Consider the following 8,778-nt stretch of genomic DNA (forward strand, 5'->3'; position numbering starts at 1 on the left):
ATCGCAAATATAAATTACAAATGCACAAACATATATACAAATTATGGAGAAAATATAAAACCAAACACAAGTTTGTAAAATGGCTCATCAAATGAATTTGTTCATTAATCTTTAAAGGTAGATTATTAATGTAATTCAATTTACACTTATTTCTTCATAAAAGATTTCAAATTTATTATTATTATTATTATTTTTTTTGTAAAAATAAGTTTTCGTATAAAATCATATATCTATATAACCGACCATGTTTACCATTTAATATTTTGCAACGAATCCCATATAACATATAAAACCAAACACAAGTATGTTTACCATTTAATATCTAGAAGATGTCTGAAGATGTTAGAAGACTTTAGTCCACATCTATGCCAAGAAGATGACGCACATACCTTTTTAGGTCTGCAGTATTCTAAAAAACAAACAGTCTGCGAAGGCTAATGTCTGCGCAGCGCAGACCAAAGAGGTCAAGAAGATCTGCAGACAAAAAACAAACACCACCCAAGCCTAGATTTATGCTATGTGACTAGCAAACATACCTATGAGAACCGTTCCGTCTTTTGGGCAAGACATGATATATACATGGGAGAATTCTAGAAAATCCCCACTTAAATGCTTAAAATTATTTTATTTTCTTGTATTTATTTAAACCCTTTGACCTTCGGGTCCGGGCCTGTTGCCACCCGTTATTGCCGATGTGGCAGTGCCTTAACGACGTGGTAACGGGGTGAACATCCCCACCCATTATGTGGTATGTTGTTGTCACGATAACGAGATGCAACGTGTTTGATTTCTTTGACTTTTCCGAATTCGACCGTTGAACATCTCCATATAGTGCCTACTGCAATAAGTTGTATTCCCTTGTCAGGTTTTAAGAGCGGCGTAAGAGGAGCAGCGACAATAAATTCTACCAAACTCGAAGGGCATCTTCCCCTAGCCATAGATTAACCACAAATGTAATAACATGTAGGAGGTTTTTGGCTATAATCGAACCTTCTCCACAAAGAGCATCCAAAAGGTGTTGAGCTCTCAACCCGCCTCTCCCACACGAGGTACCTTTAAGGAAGGATTTAATGCCCCCAAGGCCATTGTCAACATCCACTAGAAGGGGGAGGTCATGAAAATATGGTGCTCGACATGGAAGGTGGTGGTTTGTATGGATGCTTATCCTCCAATTCCTTTGTGGTATCACCCTCGAATGGAGCGACCCCCTAGGAACATAAAACTTTCACTACTGCTGTAAAATGTTCATTGACAACCTTACGAAGACATTGCCTGAAATTAATGTTGCCTAGTTTTCTTTCCTCCTGAATGTAATCTTCTTTTTTGCCTTGTTGCTCCAGTCTTGCATTGTCAACTAAGTTTTTAACTAGCTTGGCGATACCGTCTTCAGTCCCCCAAGTAGATAATACGCTCAGTATATTACGATGTTACAAAGACTTCCTATTGCCAAACTTACTTTCTTGCCTATTCTTAGGCCTAAGCACCTGAAGAGTACACCTAAGAAGAATTAACAATGCAACCCACGCTTCAACGAACCCATGATGAGCAACCACCTTGAAAAGGGCTACTTTCAAATCCTGAGAGAAATCTATATGACAACAATGAGGGATGATTTTAACGGTGGTGATAGGTAGTTTAAAAACACGACCAGGTAGTTAAGCATCCAACATTAACCCATCATTGAGGCCGGCTTTCGGTTCATTGGGTGGCTACTTTGGAATGCTAACAATATGCCCGCTCATGTCATCAACCTCGTCAATAAACTTAACCAGACCACCCGGGTGGTGACACGAACGAACCAGGGCATGAAGACTCAATCAATTCCCACATATCCATTGACCAAACTCTTGCAATGTTGCTGCCACAAACATAAACAATCCATGGTCAGAAGTAATAGCCTCTTGTAACACAACTTTGCGTTCATCTGTAGGGAGGTGTAAGCTCTTGAGATGAGATATCAAACGGGAAATCCCTTTACTTCCTACAATACCATTCAGGCAACAATGAAACCCCCGAAAAGGACACACCCAAGTTCCGCTCGGAAACGAATGAGAGGACGTCATGAACACACAAACAAAGTTTATTTAAGCCTCAAGGTGAGAACTGAAATTAGAAGCAGTAACCCAAAGGAAAATGTGACACTCCAACAAAAGGTTGGAGTGTGCACAATGAAACCAACACCGAGCAGAAACGCTACATCTTGTTGAGTCTACAATTGGCTGCAACACTTGAAAACCTCATTTAGGCATTTTATCAAACACTTGGCGGACAGAAAAAGAAACACTTTGTGTGCACCAAGAAACCTTGATAATTTTACCCAGAGGGAAGAAAGAAATCAAGGCACTAAATAAAGTATTACTTCCTTCTTTGGCAGGGATATTTGATGTAGAGACTATGTTCTGAATCGAGACTCGTTTTTTTTTTTCGATTTGCAGGTGTGCTTGTAGGGGCAGTGAATTAGTGATTTAGTGGGTTATATGGCTGGAAAGAGGTGTGAGAAACGGGTGGAGAATGGTGGAATTGGTTGGTGATTTCGATTGTATTTATTGATGATGAACTCCATTGACGGGTCTGATGAACATGAAAGCATTACAGATCATCCACAAAATTCTTCGAATAATGGCAAGGTTGTAAAACTCGCTACTCGGTACCTACTCGGACGACTGCAGAGTAGCAAGTACTCGGGAGTACTCGGGGAGTACTTGGATTCGGTAATTCATGTAGAAATATTTTTAGGGAACTTATATATGTCAAGATCATACGTTAAAATCATACGTTGATTGAAATATATAACAAAATTAGATACATGTGAATACACAAAAACAGAAAAACACACAATGGTCTCACTTCATTATAATTGCTGAAAAATTTAAGATATATATGTAGTAAAAATCACATATGTGTGTGTTAAATAATAATTCATTAAGTATATTATACAAATTAATCACCGAGTTGGCCGAGTTTTATAACCCTGCTTGCTTCAGTAAGGGGTCGATCAAAGAGTACTCGGATTCTGTAACCCGCCTCGGTAAGTGGGCGAGTAGGGAGTACCCGACCGAGTAATCGGCCAACTCTGAATAATGGACGATTTGCTGGAGGAGGGGCGACGTTGGCAGAAAGGCGGCGACTGAAGATTGGATGGAGGTGGGCGTGGCTGGAAGCTTAGCGTAGAAAGGAGGAAGTGGGTTCTTCTTCAGGGTGAGATGGAGGCGTCGACGGTGAAGGGCATCAAATAGTTTGGTTTTGATTTGTATCGATTTGGATGCATTGTCTTCAAAAATCAATTGCATTCGTACTGATTCAATGTGTGAAAGAAAAGACAAAGAAAATGGTCAAGTATGAGTAGGTGTGAAAGGTAGTAGAGGCCTATACTATCCGAAGCACATGACTCGCACTTGGATCAGGAAGAGTCACAAAGTTGCTAAGGTACTAGTAGTTAGGTAGATAGTGTGACTAACACTATAAATTCATTTTGCGTTATATTTGTCATTACCTATTGTACGGTGATGTCTAGGAGAGTGACTCTAAGTTCAGGCCCAAGTGGCCATAAAAGATCTAGTCCGAATAAAGTAGAGTTGCGTAAGTGAGTTGGTTATGAGAACCTCGATGTAGTACCAACTTTAGCTGTGAGAATGAAGTAGGACAATTGGAATATAACAAGGTGATTATCTCAGAGAAACAAGAAGGATGAAGTGAATTCAACAACCATCGTTGTTGCTAGTAGTTCGACTACGTTAGTAATTACCCCTATACCATTTAAACATGCGTGTGGGTTAGTGCGTCTATAGACAACGGTGTGCTTGTCACGACCTTATTCTGTTTTGGTCGGGCTATGCAAGGAGATCACTGCAGTAGACACGAGCAATAATATGATGATTGGAATATCGAAGGTTATTGAATATGACAACCAAGAGTTTCTTCAAAGTCAAAAGGAGCTACAAGTCACATAGGTAAAGCCACTTTAGACTTCGGCTAGTTACGAGCAACAACAGATGATGGGTCGAACCCAAGTGGGGGAGAACCGACTCTTAAGGAGAAAGTGTGAAAAGTAGTTCGACTTTCGATTTCGACGTCAAGGTCCAAGAGAGTAGCAACACAAGTAGGCGGAGGTTGTTAGTTTTGTTGAGCGGGTAACAGAAAAAGGAAGTTTTTTTTGCTAGACTACCCATAGGTTATGAGTTTCTTGCTTGTCGAGGAAACATTAGTCTTTCCTTCCAAGCATCTATTAGGATTTAGGAAATTGCCAAATTCCCAGGTGCAGCTCAGATAGCCAAGAGAACCATCTAGGTTCGTACTTTCATGAATAAAGGATTCATCCTCGCAGAAGAGGTTTAGCTAGATAAGGAACGCAATAGGTGGCGTAGTTTGCCATATAGATCGTTGAGTACTCAAGGGATACATCAGACTTAGAAATATTAGTTAAGCTTGTAGTAAGAACTTAATTGCCTTATGCTAGAAGACAGAAACCATATGATCTAAGTCAAGGAGGAAGTGTTTTCGTAGTATGAACGTTTCAAGTCATTGTATAATATGCATATAGAGACGCCTAGAAGAGTATCATTCGGGATGGACCATGAGAGGCGGTAGGTTGAAGATGTATCATAAGTATGCATAATAGGATTGATAGATCAAGTGTTAATCCAGGGTGAACTAAATGGTCTCGATGTTATCAGTAGCAATTAAGATTAACTAAGAGTCCCTAGTGTAAATTGACAATTGTTCAATTTAGGAGTGACTCAACGTTAAAATTGTGTAAGCAGTAGTAGTTGTTGTAGATTCAGTTGTAAAGACGCCTCTTTAGATGTCAATAAAAGATAGACCTACAAGGAAAAGATCTAAAGATTTCCTACGAGGTTTAAAACTGCAATAAGATGGTAGAATATTGCCAAGGAACTGTTCAAGCTTTTAGGGTGCAAGGTTGCAGTTGGCGATAGAGGACACAAAAGGATCGTAAGCGATTATTATAAACTCCTAGATATGTTCATTTAGTTAAAAGTCACGTTAGATAGATCATTGAGTGCAACTGCATATGCGTCCTTAGTCTTCGAGGGTGAGCTACGTGTTTGGTTTAGTTATTCCTTTAGTCGATAAGCATAAGAATTAATAGAAAACTAAGATTGAATTCCCAACATTCATAGGTTAACATAGGATGACAGTTAGACTTTAACATCCATACAATGTAGATTAAGGACCTCTAATAAGTTGTAGCCTCAAAAGATCCATTGTGATAAGTAGATATCAAGGAAGAATGATGACTAAGACAGTCAGATAATGAGTATGAGTGTTTAGGACCATCGAAGGGTTGATCATGAGTCTTCAGGCCCGATGGGGATGATGACAAGAACGATCCAGCATCGAAATCCTAGTAGTGAATAGGGCCACGACGTGTCGTGAGCTGGCATAAGAACGAATTGCGTGAACAATAGTTGTACCTTGATATAGGAAAAATTGTTAGAGCTTTGCGAGAGTGTTATTGGTAACCTGGTGTTCATTATAATCCAGTAGGTTGGAAGCTAAGTAAGCCTTATAATGAGTCCTTCACCAATATTATAGTATTGGTTCCAGTGTTTTCAAGCCAGTAAACCCGTTATAGTAGTTTTGGTTAAAATTCAGGATGTTGGAACACTTGAACCAGGTTGGAATACCGTTTGTAATCTAGATTCGTGTGTGTTTTAAGGACACGCCATAAGCCTTTTAGAGGCATGTTCTTAAAAGTAGATTCCGTTAGGATATCTTAGATAAATTTCCATAGTTAATCACTTCATAACAAGTTGACCGTGTCGACATTTTACGTCTGAAGGCGATTGCCAATCGTGACGTGTAAATTTTAGAAGTCCAAACCGACGAGTTCTCGGTTTTGGAAGACTTCACGAGGAGTTCAGGAGTATGTTTAAGGTAGAAAATGAAGTTCTACGAGAAATATTGATGTGGCAACGTCGGCTAGATCATAATTTGATCTCGATAACTCTGATAAGATGACGTATAGGTGCGCTAGGAGTAGGATTTTGGGGACAAAATCTCTGTAAGTCGGGGATAGTTATAACATCCCATTTTCATCTTACAATATAAACGACTTGTTATGTAAATAGACGTTTTTGGATAGAGGACTATTTAGGATAAATAGTCTTGATGAAAGTCATAGTTATCGAAAAACCGAGAGCGTACATATAGAGAGTGCCCAAATCTGACTTCAGAAGAGGAAGTTATGATTTTTAGAAGTTGTAGCGCGACAATGTGTGACATAGAAACCAAAATTGAGATCAGTTGATTGTTAGGAAAAACAATCTAAACAAGAGTTGAAGATCTCATAAATACCTATACATCGATATAAAGACAGTCGAAAATGAATATCGTATGAGAGAGTTATGATTTTTATACGGACTTTAACAACTAAGACTATAAAAATATAACTTTAAAAATAAAGTGAGAATTAGCCGACGAAGTCTAAATGAAAATTACAGATCTCGTCGATAGCTACAGGTGGATATAAAGAACGTCGAAAACGGAGCTCGTATGAAGAAGTTACTAAATTTACAAAATTCACGTTTTGCGCCGCGCGCATACGTGCGGCGCACGATTCTAGAAGGTGGCTACGCAGACCACAGAGAGCTTGACACGTCGCAACATTTCGGAGGAGCGACGTCAACAGAGGTGCGTGGCACACCTCCCCTTAAACTGCCTATAAATAACAGTCTATGCCATATTCTTTCTCTCACAATTCTCTGAACTCTCTCTGAATCAATTCTCCTCTCGAGTTTTTTCCTCTAGATTTTTAGAAATAGTTAGCGGAGCCCTGAGTCGTCAAATGGTTTAGCAATTTGAGGTGCTCGGGTCGAAGTCCTGCCTGTGACTTTTCCAACTTTCACTAAAAAAAACTCTGTATAAGTTAGGCTACACTTACTATGTTTTAAGTGTAATTTATATTTATATTCATAGACATTGTTATGAATGTATAAATAAGATTTATCAGTAATTCCAGTTATAATGCTGATTGATCTACTTACGGAAGAAGTGTCTAGAATGGTCACATTGACTTGGTTGTTGGATTTCATAAATGTTTTATGCTGAAATGGTCCTGCCTCCCAACTGCCCGACCTGGATGATCCTTATTTTATAGGACTTAGAGTATTCATTGAGATTAGTGAAAGATTTAGCTTTCAATACCAGATTGCCACAGGGATTAATAAGTTATAGTATTATAGGTTAATACTTGTTAAGCGCGTTACCAGCTAGATTGGATCGCCAGTAGAATCACCCAGATAGCTGTCAATCGTTTGAATAACTGTCCACATGAGTTTTCTCACTATATTATGTGCTCCAGTATATATCCTCTGTCATGTTGAGCAATTTATCTGTTAGATATTTATTGATATATTATGTGGGGAGTTGAGGGCGGCCCAGCCTCGGGCAGAAGGCCAATAGACTCGGACGGACCAACTTTATGTGAAGGACAAGGTGCGGACCACCTTTACGTTGTAGGCAAAAAAGGCGGACCAACTTTGTGCTGAAGGCCAAGGGCAGGTCTGTTTTATGTTGAAGGTCATTATGTGTATGCATTGTATATGTATTGTGGTATATGGTATTTTTGGGGAACTCAGTAAGTTTCGTGTTTACCCAGTTGAATATAAATGTTTTTCAGGTACTTCATTGACTCATTTGAAGGGCAAGGTTCGACTGTACACACGCGTATTCGCAACATGTTTCCGCATAATGTAATTATACTCTGATATAATTTAATAAATAAAAATGAAAAAATTTGGGTTGAATATCGGGACGTTACATATATCAACCATTTCATTTGAAAGATTTGATGTTGCATGAACATGGTTATGACATTGAAGGCTTTTTATGTGAACAACTCTCGACGATTGGACAAGAAGGCTGTTGAATGTGACTTGAGAATTGAAGTCCTCAGCTCGCTAGAAAACCGTCAACTAGCTGACGAACCATCGGTTGGCTAATCCGTAGTTGGCTAGCTAACCAGTAGCTAGCTTGGCTGACGATCAACTAGCGGAATGAAGGTCAGGTTCGAATTTTTTAGCTAGGGTTTGCATCATACTTTGCCTATATATGTAACGATTGTTAGCTAAGGGTCGTGTAATATTATAACATCGTTTTCAAGCTCAACAATCTACAAAAATGATCTTAGTTAAAAATAAAAAGTTAAAGCCAAACACACAAATTACATAAAAGCAATAGGGACCATTTATGTAATTTACTATAACGATGTAGATTAAATTTGAATATAAGTAAAAAATAACACGCCCGGTGGGACTCGAACCCACAATCGCCTGATTAGAAGTCAGACGCCTTATCCATTAGGCCACGGGCGCTTGCGTTTCTAGTACTTGACGTTAATATTTCTATACCATACCAATATATGGTTGTCGTTATATAATTGTGTGAACCTTTGTGATTATTCTGATATTGCAAAGGCCAAAATAATCAAATGTTATAAAACGGATAATTAGTTGCTTCAAAAATATTGATTTTCAAGATAATATCTATACTTTTCTATGATTAAGGTTATTCAGTTAGTATAGATAAAGATAAAGAATTATTTTTTATCAATTTGATTTTTGTATTCATAATTTTATAAACTAATGTAGAATATTTCAGTTATTTAATACTCCTTTCTATATGTATTTAATAAAAATAATAATACATTACAAATCTTGAAATCAAAAAGAAAAAGTAAATAGATTTTAATAAAAACCAGCACTTGTCATTTACAAGGTTCATATTGTTTTAAAATAATTCGTACTCTTTAATATGTAA

At 38.1% G+C, this 8,778-nt stretch overlaps 1 non-coding gene across 1 annotated transcript; it reads right to left on the minus strand.

Annotated features, from left to right (window-relative positions):
• Window positions 1-8,260: 8,260 nt before the first annotated feature.
• Window positions 8,261-8,333, minus strand: TRNAR-UCU (transfer RNA arginine (anticodon UCU)). Its single transcript has one exon. It is a non-coding gene; the product is annotated as a tRNA-Arg (tRNA).
• Between the last annotated feature and the right edge of the window lie 445 nt (window positions 8,334-8,778).

Source organism: Lactuca virosa, chromosome 5 (assembly GCF_052849685.1).
Source record: "Lactuca virosa cultivar CGN04683 chromosome 5, Lactuca_virosa_CGN04683_v6, whole genome shotgun sequence".
Lineage (NCBI taxonomy): Eukaryota > Viridiplantae > Streptophyta > Magnoliopsida > Asterales > Asteraceae > Lactuca > Lactuca virosa.